At 49.7% G+C, this 13,761-nt stretch overlaps 1 protein-coding gene and 1 pseudogene across 25 annotated transcripts in view; both read left to right on the top strand.

Moving 5' to 3' along the window:
- Nucleotides 1–13,761, top strand: part of KALRN (kalirin RhoGEF kinase) — a 661,891-nt gene that overhangs the window by 97,843 nt on the left and 550,287 nt on the right. The window lies entirely within an intron of this gene.
- LOC131824642 (drebrin-like protein) lies at nt 2,833–7,645 on the top strand (annotated as a pseudogene).

Raw genomic sequence — 13,761 nt, forward strand, 5'->3', positions numbered from 1 at the left:
TAATTCCAGCTCTTCTACCAAATGGCTTATATGACATGAGATACCACCTCACTTCTTTGGGCCTTAGTTTTCTCATCTGTAAAATGAGACACTGGATGTCTTATGTTCTTCTCAACTTTAACTTCCTATGTTTCTTTCTCATACAGCTAACTCTCAGTTATTTCTATATGTGTGTTATGTGGTCAGTTTTAAATCCTGAGCTGACTTTCTCTTTTCATGTGGCTGTTTTCTATCATTCCTCCTCTTTGTGTTCAGGAAAGACAGATTCATTTTTGAACAAATAGGTCCTTCATAACTCTGCTGTGAAAAATCATGTTGTCTCCTAACAATAATGTCCATTATGCTGGGTTATTGATTATCCATCATTTTGATTACCCAGTATCTCTTTGCATCATTAGTGCCAAAGACCAGGTGCTGCTGAAAGACACAGCTATTGCCCTGTCCCGCCTGCCTCCCTCTGCTCCATTAGAGTCCCAGCCCAGCATGCACTGAGGAGCAAAGCCAGACATGGGTCATGTTCCAGGTTTCGGCCATGTTTTCCTAAGAGTTATGAGGGCAGCTCCATCGGCACTCCTGGGGCCCAGGGTCTGGCTGCTGGGCCAGTTGACAATACTGGAGGCGAGCACTGGGGTGTAACACGAACACTTTCGGGCTTTTTGCCTAGCCTGAGATTGTAAGGCTGAATGCAAATGCAGAGCCAAGGAGAAAATATCTCATTCTTTTCAGGCCAGCCCGGGCAGAGGTCTTATTTTGCATGTGGCAGGACTTGGGGAAGGAAGAGGAGGGGTGATGGGGCCAGGAGAGGGTGACTTGGCAGCATCTGGGAGGGAATCAGGGCCTAGCATTACTGCTCAGGGAACAGGAGAAAAGCTGTGTGGCACCTTTATTTTTCCTGTTCCTTTGCAACCATTTCTGCAGGGATATTTCTTCCTGTTTCATGTTCCAGATTCTTCTGTGGGGGTTCTGTGGGTCAGAGGCAGGAAACTAGGCCAGGCCCTGGCCTCTGAAGATACTGTTTCTCCCCTGGTAGCCCATCACCTCTTTGAAGAATGGTCCTGGTTCCTGCTTTTAGGGTGTCCAAACCCTTTTCTCTGAAGTATTGTCTCTTCTTCTCTCTGTGTCCCATCTGCCACTCCTTTATTTGGTGTGGGAATTTGCTTTCTTCCTTTCTTTCTCTTTCTTTCCTTCTTTCTTTCTTTCTCTCTCTCTCTCCCCTGCCCCACCCTTCCTCCTTCCTTCCTTCCTTTCAAGATTTTATTTATTCATTTGACAGAGAGTACAAACAAGGGGAGTAGCAGACTCCCTGCTGAGCAAGGAGCCCAGTGTGATGCAGGGCTTGATCCCAGGACCCTGAGATCATGACCCAAGCTGAAGGCAGACACTTAACTGACAGAGCCACCCAGGTGCCCCTGGAGTTTGCTTTTTGAAGCCTCTCATAGATGATGGCATACTGACTGGTTCCCTGTCCCTCCCACCTGAAGTGGCCCTTCCTTCAAAGCAGGCCCCCTGAGGGGGACTCAAGGCCAAGGATGCCACCTATGATCAAACCCTGTGGGCTCTGCATTCTGGAAACTGTTTTCTTCCAGTGTGGTGCTGCAGATTTCTTTTTCCCTGAATTATCCTTAATAGTGACAAAACCTTGTTCTTTGAAGGTTGATTCAATTTTTGGAAACAACTCAGCTTCATTTGGGGGAAATCTGGGGAAAGAGTGAATCAAATCTGGGCAACCTTAGTGATAGTGGTTTTAGTATTAAAAAAAAAAAACCCAAAACCAAAAAACCAAGGTTTGCCTACAAAGTAATGACCCAATTTGCTTATTGTTTATTTTGAAATGACAGCAAAGGTTGTTCTCAAGAGGAGACCAGAAATGTTTTCAGCATCTGCCAGGATAAGCATAGAGCCCAAGGAGGCAGCTACAAGGAAGTCCCCCATTTCTCTGTTCAGTTCAGGAGGGTTGTGGGTTGCTTGCATGTCTGCAGCATTACAGGAGACCCAGGGCACACTCTGTGACTGAACGCCCACTCCTTGCCTTGTGGGGAGGGAGGGTGGGCTGATTTGGGGCTATTGCCAAGTCCCCTATAAGCCTGAATTCAGATGTTGCTGGGCAGGGAGATTGAATAATGAGAGGATCTGCATCAGGAAGGACCGCCTGATGTGGAGAGAGCTTACTCCAAGCCAGTGGACCTGCTTGGAACCACAGGCAAAAAGAGTCTGGAAGAGTGGGACTAGGGCAATGTGTTCCTGTGTAATTCAAATGGCCTTTATAAAGTTGTTTTAAAGAGCTGTTCTTTGAAAGAGTTGAGGATCTTAGAGCTGGGGTCTGGGCTCTGAGTGGCCCTCTGGGGACGGTCTGGTTCCCAAGGATTCAGGCTGTTTTTCAGAACAGGGACTGAAGACACTGGGGACATCTTGCTGGCTGCTGGAGAGAGCTCTTGGCCAAACCTGTGAATAGCCAGCAGGTTTTCCCTTCATGGCTGGGGTCCTTGATGATGAACTGATATAAGGGACATTCTAAATACTTCGGTCTAATTGCTGAGCTAAAAGTCAGCAAGGGCCTCGTCCAAGGGAGGGAGAAAACTAATGCAGACTGAGCATTAACTGTATGCCAGGCATTTATATACACCATCTCATGTAAGACGGCTATTATGGCCCCCATTTTACAGATGAGAAAAGAGAGGCACATGTAGTGAAGCCACTTCCTCTGATCTCCTCAATGCTTTCTCTCTTCTCATTGTACACTTGTTCAATCTTTGTTCTCTACACATTGCAATATGATTATTTGTCCCCTCCTCGAGATTCTAAGGGAATTGGTCTGGAATGGGACCAGGCTTTGGTATTATTTTAAAAGCTCCCCAAGGATGTTAATGTGCACCTAGGACAAGAACTGCTGGTCTAGATGTTAGGTTTTTCATTTTTGTGTATCCCCAGGGTCTAGATCAGTGGTCCTCAAATTTGTGTATCAGAATCAGTTGGAAAATTTGTTAAAACACAAGTTGCTGGCCCTACTCTCAGAGTTTCTGATTCAGCAGGTCTGAGGTTGGCCCATGGGTTTGCATTTCTAACAAGTTCCCACGTGCTGCTGCTGCTGGTGGTGGTCTGAGCACCATACCCTAAGAGCCCCTGACCCCTTGGGACAAGAGTAGGTAGGTACTCAGTAGATGCTGGTTCACCAGATTGTCCAAGGATTTGAACCCTGGCTCACCTGGTAGCAAAGCCCACCCTCTTACCATGGTCCTGAGCCCACTGTCAGGGAGCTTGGGAGAACGAAAGGGGTGGCCCTCATATCTGCTTCACCTCTGGGAGGAGGGTAGGACTCATTGGTCATTAGAGTTTCCTAACAGGGAGAGACAATACCAGTTTCCTTCCAGGAAACCTAGTGGCTGTTGCAAGTTCAGAAATTCTGCGTAGAGGTTCAAGGTTGCTAAGAGGTCCTAGAATCCGGACCTAGGAACACAGACAGCTGCTGCGAGGTATGACCTGACAAAAGATGGCTACATAGGTATATGTCCCAAAGTGTTTGTTCTAAAGCTGGTGATGGTGCTTTATCATCCCAACTTGTTTGGCTCCATGGGAAATTCAGGAAATGGTTTAGTGATGTCAGAGTTTGGAGAGTGGGGTCCTGAGCCATCCTGAGTAGGGGAAAGGGCTGATGGGGTGGAGCAGCTATGATAATGTGCGTAACTGGAATTTGAAAGGGTGTTTCAGGCGAGAGCCAGGACGGGGCATTTAGAAGGGGAGGAGGAGAGCTCTGCTGGCAAAGGCAGTAGAGGATGTGGGGGGTTCCATTCTCCTTCTGAAGGGATGTCTTGGAGACTTAAGTTGCCAGGTGTTGTTGAACAATGAATGACTTTTAAAAATCCACCCTAAAACAAACCTTCACTTACGTGCCTTCTGTGTGCACAACACTGTTCTAAATGCTTTGTGGGGCCTCCAAAAAATAAATGATAAAACGCGGAGTGTGATGTGTCCCATAATTGGTACGTCTGTCCCATAATTGGTCTTTAGGAGTTGGGGGAAGAGTCTTTTGGGTTGTGTGCTGGGGAAGGCTTTGGGAAGGCTGAGTCCGGTGGTGCTGCAGGCTGAGTGAGTGTGAGATAGGAGTGATAAAGAACTGTGTGATGTTGGGGTGTGGCTGCTAATGTGTGGGTAGCTCAGGCTGGGTACAATGGGTGCTTTTGGAGAGCAATGGTGAGGCTGTGGATAGCAAGGGGAAAGGAGTTAAGATACTTTTTCTTGATTGTTCCATCCCTCCCTCCAAGAATGAGGACTGGGACTGTTAGAAACCCTCCTGGGGACCCCTCCCTCCTGACAGTAGGGCTGCTGGTACTGACTACTTCTTAAAAGAGTTTCTCCAAGAAGTCCTCACATGTAAAATTTCATCTTTTTTTTTTTTTCTTTTCTTTCTTTTCTTTTATGGAAATATTGGAGGTTGGAAGGAGGAGAGGAAAGCTCCCCTCTGCTACTTTTTACAGATGGGAGCACTGGGATCTAGAGAAGAGAATGGGCTAAAGATGATGCTCTGGGTGTGGGTTGGATGCAGGGAATGGGTGAGATGGACATTTGAATGGAATGGTGTCTGCTTAGGGCAGGGGTCAAGGCACAGTCTTCCCTGAACAGCACTGGGACATGGATGCTTGATCCTAGCATTGTCTCTTGTGTAATTTGTGTTTTTGTGGGTCTGGGAGGAAGTATGGAAAATAAGAGAGGTCAGGGTGGCGGTGATATGGGGCCCGTGGGGCCGACTGTGGCTGTGAACCTGAACCAGGAGGGGCTGGCGCTGCAGGAGGCCTGCATGGGTGTGGTCACCGAAAGTTCCAGAATGACTGGGCTTTCTTTACCTATGAGGGTAGCAGCAATGACATCAGGTGGTGGGCACTGGGGAGGGTGCCTGGAGATGGTGGGGGAGCTCAATAGCGGGAAGGTAGCACGCTTTCTGCAGGGTGAAGAATCCCAAGTCTGGCCTGCTCAGGTTTGCCCTCATCAAGTGGACAGGTGAGGGTGTCAATGATATGCGGAACAGAGTGTGCACTGACCATGTCAGCCTTACGCTGCTTTCTGAAGGGGCCCATGTGACCATCAATGTGAAGACATTGTATGTCATGCAGAGAAGGTGGTCAGGGCCTCAGGTGCAGCTGTACCTTCCCCAGGGAGAGCAGCAGTTTCCGGGACATGGTCCCCCAGGCCCCAGGGGGCTCTGTATACCAGAAGACCAAGGCCATGTCTGAGATCAAAAGGGGTGGCAGAGGGGTGCCTGGGCAGCCCAGTGGGTTAAAGCCTCTGCTTATGGCTCAGGTCATGATCCCAGTGTCCTGGGATTGAACCCCACATCGGGCTCTCTGTTCAGTGGGGAGCCTGCTTCCCCCCTCTCTCTGCCTGCCTCTCTGCCTACTTGTGATCTCTGTCTGTCAAATAAATAAATGAAATCTTAAAAAAAAAAGGGGGGGGGTTTGGCAGAGACAGCTTCTGGGCCAAAGCGGAGAAGGAGGAAGAGAATCTGAGGTTGGAGGAGAAGCAGTGGGCAGAGGAGGAAGGTCAGGAGCGCTGAGAGTAAGAGCCCTGGGAGCAGGAGCTGCGAGAGGCCTCCCACCTGGACTAGGGCTTCTGGGAGGAGCTGGGCCGTGAGGCTGGACCCCAGAGGAAGGGTGAGCAGCAGGAAGTGGTTTTAAGGAACACAGAGGAGCCAGAACTTGTCAGCAGCCAGCACATGCACTGGAGATTTCCAAGCGGAAGGAGAGGGCCGTGGCCACATCTGTCCCCAGCTCCAGCCAGGCAAACCGAGGAGTCCCTTCCTACAGAAGCAGCCCAGCCAACCAGAGACCTGCTTTAGCAGAGGGCCACCCCAGCCTCCTCAAGGCCCAGGGCAGATCTGCATTAGGAGCCAGTGCCCAGCACCCTGCCAGGTCCAGCGCAGACAGAAGAGGAACCCCCATAGCAGGAGACTCTCTATGTGGAGGCCGTGATGCTGCAGCCCTGAGTGGCTGGCTGAGCCCATGGCCCACTACCTGTGGCTGAGTGGGAGATGGCTCTGTGCCGGGGCCCTGGACCACTACCAGGCAGTCAGGAACACCGAGATATTCCAGCCCAAGGATCTCATCACGGGCCTTGAGGTCATCGATGAGGGCTGGTGGCATGACTGCAGGCCCGATGGCCACTTTGGCATGTTTCCTGCTGACTCTGTGGAGCCCACCGAGTGCTGACCCTCCACTTCTGGCTGCACTGAAGCTACCGCTTCCCAGACATGCTTTACTTATTGCTGGGCAAGGTGGTGTGCGGGGTGTGAGAGCCGTATGGCACTCCTCCAGGGAGGCCCCCCCAAAGAAGACAGTTGGGCTCCCTCAGACTTGGGTGGCTCAGCCTCTGTCACCGTAAAGGCAGGGATACCCTGGTGATTCCTAAACATGCTTCTGGCAGCTCCCAGGCCCTCCCAACCAGCCTGGGCTTTGACCCCAGCAGACAACATTGAGCCAAGCCCTGCCCATGGCCAGCCCCTCAGTGACCTCTGCCTGAGGAAAATGGCACTGCCAAGCTGGGTGGGCTGAGCAGGCTGTTTGCCTTTTCTTTCCTTTCCTCTTGGCTCTAAAGGGTGTTGCCTATGGTTATTAGTGACCCCTGGGACCAAAGAACTTAGCAGAGTTCATGACTGAAGTCAGAGTGGGTCATGACAGTTTGGGCCGCAGTAGATCGCCTTTCTGGCTTCTGTTCTTTGCTCCCAGTTCTCTGTCCCTTTGCCTGGGCTGTGGACTGTGGGCACTGGGGACAGGAATGACCATGCCCCCATGAGTATATGAAGGAAGGTATAAAAACATCAGCGAACATGTGTCTTTTCATGTGGCAATGCCGGCTCTGCCAGCCCTGGCATGTGCCTTCAGCTGATTCTGGTTCAGGGAAAGTAGCCAGAGCAGGCTGCCTGCTGTCCTGCACTATTTCTGTCCCTATCCACCTGTATCTTTTTTCGGCATGAGAACTGCCCTAGCAGGACCTTGTGATCCACCCTATTGTGACCTGAGTGCCCTCCTCCCAATGGAAATAAACCCCTTTCCTTTCCTGGGTGTCTGTGGGGTGTGTATGCATGTGTGCACCCTCAGACCTTGGGCCAACTGTTAGTGTTAGCCTGGAAGAGGCATAAATGTTAAGATGTAGAAAAAAAGAAGAAGAAAAAAAAGAAAAAAGAAGGGAGGTCAAAGCAGCTCTAGCCAGAGCATAAGTTCCCAAATCTCTTAGTGGCTGTCGCACACTGGCATCTCAGGTTTCACACCTGAGTGCTGGGTCCTAGGTCTGTGGTTTTCCAGATGCACTAACTGCTTCTATTTCCCCTCCCACAGTTCATGCCACCTATACCCTTCTAGTCTCTTCTCTGCCTCCATGCCCACTTCTGGGCCCAGTGGGAGCTGAGCATTCAATCAGAACTGCAAAGTCCTCTCTCTCTGCTGGATTGTCCCTTAGTGACTTAGCTGGTCCGGAGGGACCCCTTTCTCCACCCCTCCCCTGTCAAAACCAGTCATGGCTCCCCTAACTTTGAAGTCTGCTGGATCTGACTAAAAGAGGAGAGGGAGGGGTCTGTGCTCTACTCCTCAGGGGTATCACCCATGAGTATTTATACCAAAGGGGAGTGTTCCGTTGCCTTGGCAACTTTCTTGCATGGGTTCTGGTGCCCAGAATATCTGACAGATCTCAGTGTTCCAAGCTCAATGGGCAGAGGTGGAGGAGCAGTTAAAAGGGTTTATCTCAATGATCAGGGCCAGGTCCAAAGACGAAAAGGGTGGCTGAGATAGCATATATCAGAAATAGCAGAGGTCACAGAAAATTCCTCCAGTTCTTCCCTGTTTTCCATCTTTTCTTTCACCTTTCCCCATGTAGTCACATATTCCCCTTCTGTGATGCTCCTGGGGCCCCTTGATTCTATGTATCCCTCTGTCACTAGCATGAATAGGGGTGGGGAGGGGCCTACGTGGGCAGAGTGAACACTGGGTATTCCCTGCTGGGTGCTGAAGGGAAGCAGTGAATGCAAAGGGAGGAGGACTCAGAGGCCAATGTGTGGCTCTCCATCATGGCGTTGGTCCCTCCAGAGCTCCCCATTTGTTGGGGGAGAGCTTGGCAACACTGCTGTGGTACCTGGCTGGAAGGAAAGGGAAGACAATGAGGTGAGGGGGCCCACAGGTTAGGAGAATGGTGTTCTCTGATGTTGTTCATCTGTGTCTGTATCTTGGTACCTACAATACAGATGTAGGGTGGCAGAATGAGTGTGTTGCAAAGACAGTTAGTGCATCTCAGGCCACGGCAGGGTCAGGGAGGATGCTAGAGGGCCTGCAGCAGGAGGGGCTGGAGAAGCTGGCCTGAGGAGGAGAGGCAGAGAAGCTCTCTCCTCTCGGGTTCCATCCACGGGAACGTCCCTGTGATGATGCAGTCCCCCATGCCTCCTTGGATACAGGAGGACCAGCGTAAGGAGGCAGAGGGCCCTGAGGTTAATAGCACTCCTTTTTAATTGTTCTCTGGAGAAAGTATGCTGAGTGGGTGTTTGTGTGTCAAAGTCCAGGTGTTGATGTTGTGTAAGTGGGTCTTCCTCAGAAAAAAAGCTGGGCCTTCTCTGGCTTTCTATGGCATAATCCTCTTGAAACATACTTTGACCAGCATTTTGATGCACTAACTGCTTCTATTACTATGTAGCTTATTATGTACTGGCCATGTGTGACACCCTCTGTGGTGGAGATCCTTTGGACCAGTCCTTCCTGCCTTGCTGAGAACTTCTGGACAGTGGCCCTCAGGGACAAGGGGCTAAGTGCACGGAGAAGCAAGGCAGAGTCTGGGTCACAATGAGAAGGAAAAGGAGAGTACACAGTGAGAAGGAAAAAGAGAGTGGTCACACCAGGGCTCCTGGGCTTCCCTCCACAGGGGTTTCAAGGAAGGTGTGGGCATTGGCCTTTAATCTGCTGAGCAGGGAGGTAGAACCCTGGGGTTTGGATGTTAGGAGATAATGAGTTGTCTTTGAAGGAACAGTTTCAGGAGAGTAGGGGGGGGTGAGGAAAGCAGAGGTGAAATTTTCCCTGTTATCTGGAAGTGCTTCCTGGCTCCCACCTCAGTCTCTCCTGGTGCACCTTGATCGCTTTCATTTTGGTTTTATGGACAGTGGAGATGGCTTTTCTGTGGTGCTTTGTGATAACCTTCTGGTACTGGGAAGTGCAGGGAAGTACTGCCTTACTGACTCTCATATTACATCCCAGGGTCCCGCATTGTCATTGCTGGCTAACTCCAGCCAACAGGTTGTCTCTTTTATGACCCCTCTTGTTCAGATCGCCGGGGAGCTGTGAGCTTGCTCTTTTAGGCCCCTCTGCCCTCTGGTTTCTGACTCACTTCGACCTCCCCAAATAGGATCCGTGATCTCAGCTCCAAAATGACCCCCTCTTCCTCTCCAAAGGCATCAAAACTCTTGCTTGCCCAGGCAGTTGATAAATTAATGTACCTTTTGTAACTTATGACTGACTGGTAGCTGCTCCATGGGCTTTCCTCATGGGAGTTCGATATTTAAAAGAAGCATGTTAAACTAAAGAAGTAGACCTCTGATAGCAGAATTTCAGCTGTTATTGACAGTCAGGTGGAGTTGACATTTTGGAAGCCCTGGGCTGCATTTACAGAATGCATAGCCCCTCCCCCCTGCTGTATGTCTGTCCGACTTTTATCATGAGGATGGAATTGTTTATGGTGCCCGAAACCCAGCTTCGGGGGAAACATGATCAATATTTAGCCGGTATAAAGGGAAATTGATGTATTTTGTGCTGTCCCAGAGCATATAACTAGGCACTCTGAGTAGATATCAATGGGAAAACTGTATCATTGAGAACTGAATGGGAATGCAAAAGCCTGCTCTCAGGTGGGGGTAAATGGAACTAACATTTAACTGATACCATCTGTATGCCCTGCACTATGCTAGGTACCTGACACTAAGACACTTATCTGTCTTACTTTTCAGACAGGTTGGGCAACCTGCCCATGCACACTCAGGTGGAACAGTTGTCATTCACACCCAGATCTTTCTGACTTCAAGGTCTTATCCCATATCTCTGTACCGACATGCTGGGTGAGGTCCCCTGTGATCCTCTGTCCCTGGCAAGGCTGGTGATCCCTCATTAGAGACAGGAAGAAGTCCTGCTTAGAGAGGGAAGTGGACTAGATTCTCCTGGGCCTGACCCTTTTTGAGAGCTTCTGTTGCTCTCTTGATGGGAATAATTAAATGTTGGCTCAGGGATTCTGTTTCCATTCTCCTTGTGACTTCTCTTATCAGTACGTACAGTTCCTAACTCACAGAGCAGCTGACTTGCCTTCCCTGGGGGCTGACTTGCCTTCCCTGGGGGCTTAAAGAGCTGTGGAGGGCTGTCTTACCCTGGGTGATGGGTGACGCCTCCTGCCTTCCCGCAGCCTCAGGTTTCCTTTTCCTGGGTTTGTGATTCATGATTTTTTTGCTTGAATATCCTAGAGAAACCTTAGACAGAATGCCTAATAGGAAGCTGATCAACCTGGTCATCACCCTACCCCCAAGGTTTTCTTTTTTGCTGGACTTCTCTCATTCTGAATATGGGACTCTCATTGTCTCAGTTTTCAGTGAGGGTAATTGTCTCCTGTTCACCGATCACTAGGACTTTTCTGCTCATCCTTGAAACATCCCGGAGACTAGTCCTTCCTTGCCATCCTCAGTGCCAATGCCTACTTGAGACCCTTGTCATCCCATGCTTATCAGCTTCTTCCCTGGTTCTCTGAGCTCTGCTGTCTTCCTTTCCTTAAACTCCTTGTGGACCATTTCTTTCCTCTGCCTGAGCATGGCCAGCAGTTTCTCATAGCCTTCTGGTGAAGGATTGGACCCTTCACGCCCTCAGCGGAGGCCCTCTTGGCTCACCCAACCCAGTTGGTTAGTAGTGTTTCCCACCAGCATCTTCTAAGTGAAGTGGTCTTCCACAGATTGTGTTTCCTGCTTTTCCTCCTATGGATGAGATTTTTCCTGTCCCACAGGTCCTCACCGTTCTCCCCTATGCCCATCCACCCTCCTCCTGAATCCTTTAAAGCCTACCTCTAGTCACCTTCCTGCACCAAACTCCCAGCAGCCACCCAGATCAGAAGCAACACTTCACCCATTTAAACCATGCTATGATTTATTTTTGGCAATTTTTGTAACAGTTCACTAATTGTTAATTTTCATGTTTTATCACCCTGGTTGCAAATTAATTCAGGGCAAGGACTGTTTAATATACCATTTTCTTTTCCATAGCATTTAGCACCATGCTAGGGACTGCCTGGTTCCCCTTCTTTCTGCTCACCAAACCCTCCTTACACTCACAGCCCTGGTCATCATCCACAGGAACTGCCCCTTGTTAATCCTGGCCATTTTTCAGCCTGCCAGTGTCTTTGCGCCTGTTGCTTCCTGCAGTCCTTCTCTTGCTGCATTCTGATGCAAGCCTTACCATCTTGGAGAAGCAGTGCAATCCAGTAGAAAGTGCACAGGCCAGGGAGCGAGGTGGGTCTGGGTTTGAATCTTGCACCCGCTATTCCTAGCTGTGTGGGTTAAGTTACTGAGCCTCCTTGAGGCTGGGTTTCTTCAACTCTAAAAATGGGGAAACAGTTGTGCTTGTTTTGGCAGCACATATACTAAAAATGGGGAAACAGTTCTTTATGGTCAGGTCGGGGTGCACAATAGGCCCTCAGCAAAGACTAGACACCCCCACGGCATTCTCAAGTCCTACCTCTTGCATAGGCGCTTCCTGAGTATCCCATTTGATACTAGTTCTGCTGTCTCTGCAGTCCTTTTGCATTTATATTATCAGGATTCAGCCATATCGGAACTGCTCATTTCAGAGATCCAGAGACTGAGGCCCAGAGAGCCCTGCTGCAGGCTGTGTAGAGCCTATGGACGGCCAAGCCAGGTCTAATACTCGGGCCCGAGTCCCCGCAAGTGTCTGTCAGCACCATGCTGTCCTCTGCATGCCCTCACCCACAGTGGAGCCCTTCCTCAGCCCCACACATCCTGCACCTTGCAGAAGGAACATGGAGGAAGTGCTTAAGAAATCCTTGTTGGTGCTCTGTTTATGCATGTGTGTCTCATTCCCCTGATGGAAGTGTATTCCCCCAGGTGGGACACATACAGGGCTTTAATGCTGTTCTCTGTATTCTGTACAGACCTAGATTTAATAATGGTGGGCTAACTTCAGGCCCCAAAACAAGGATTTCTGCAGCTGGGCAGGAGGCCCTCTCTTTGTGGTTCTGGGGGCTGTCCCCACAGTATCTTGCTGCCTCTGGTGACCATGATTCTGTGCAGTGTCCAACTGTGAGCTGCTCCAGGGGAGAAGCCTGTGTGTTCAGCGGCGGTGCTCACTGTGCACCACTTTGCCTCCCATTCGGCACTCCTGCCACCTCCCCCATTTCTCCTCCCCTCACCCACTCCCTGCGCCATGCTGCTGCTCTGCCTGCTCCAGCTAAGAATATATCATCCTGGTTGCATAGCAACGTGTTTGGTTTCCTTTATTTCTCCTTCTCCTCCCACAAAACTGCCTGAGCTCTAAATTTAAGGTAGTGTGTCAGGAGATGCCCCTACCCCACCCATGACTCTGAAGCCCGGCATTGTTCCCCCTGAAGCTACTAGCTTTATGAGGACAGAAGCTGAATACTTTTTTCACTATCCCCAACACCTAATAGACTCCTTGGCACATAGTAGGTGTTCAGTAAGTATCTGTTGGATGATGAGAATCATTTTCTTGGAATCCCTACAGTTGAGAGGTGTTTCTCAGACTGGGAAATGTTATCACTGACTCTGGGATGGTCTGTAGTTGACCACTCTTGGATGGACGCCTTCCTCTTTTTCTCCAGCCACCTAAGAAACGTGTGGAGGAAAAGAAGGCACATATTTTTTCATATTCTACTGGCATGTGGATGGTGGCTATGTTTTCCTCTTTCTTTTCTGGAAGCTGGTAGTTCAGTCAACCCACATGATTTATGGAGCCCAGTGGATACCAGTGTAATGGGGCTTCATGATTCCTGCCTTGGAAAGCTTGTGGTCTAATGGGCTGGGGATAGATTACTCTTTCTGGTGACAGGAGTGTGAGACTTGCTTTCAGAGGGAAGCTTAGAAGTCACAAAGTACTAGGTTTGAATCCCAGCTCTGCTAATTGCAATTTGTGTGACTGGGTCGCTTAACTTAGCTCATGGATTGTAAGGTTTATGTGAGAAAAACCATGAATAGAATCTAACAGAGTGTGAGGAAACAGGGGTGCCCATATTAGTGCAATTTTTCTTTTCCCCTTTTAATGAGTAGACAGAAATATACCAGAAAATGCCTGTTAGTGCTACTGATGGGTTGCCATCAATATGCAGGCCTACGGGGGAACCTGGGAAGTATCCGCTTATTGGATACTAGAGGAAGTGCTCTCCCTGGAGCTAATATATTTCCTTTTTATTTTCCTTAGTTTAAAAAGTAAGTGTTGGCTTTCACAACTGACTTCCTGGCTACCCTACATTCATCTCTTTCCAAACATCTCAGTGTAGCATCCTGAATTGACTCAGGGTAAGCCTTGGTGGGAGTGGGAGGTTTAGGGTCCAGAGGGAGGATGAAAGTTAAGTGGCTCTCTGGGGTCATGGAAATAAGCTGGAAAAGAGGAGGCTGCTGTTCAGTTAAAAATAGCATCAGCAGTGGCCGCAGCTTGGGGATGGGCCAGGGGTCAGAAGCTGGGGCAACCCCAGGCACACATTCCCAGCAGAGAACTTGAAGTTTGGCTAGCTGTTCTC

The sequence above is a fragment of the Mustela lutreola genome, chromosome 2 (genome assembly GCF_030435805.1).
Source record: "Mustela lutreola isolate mMusLut2 chromosome 2, mMusLut2.pri, whole genome shotgun sequence".
Classification (NCBI taxonomy): Eukaryota; Metazoa; Chordata; class Mammalia; order Carnivora; family Mustelidae; genus Mustela; species Mustela lutreola.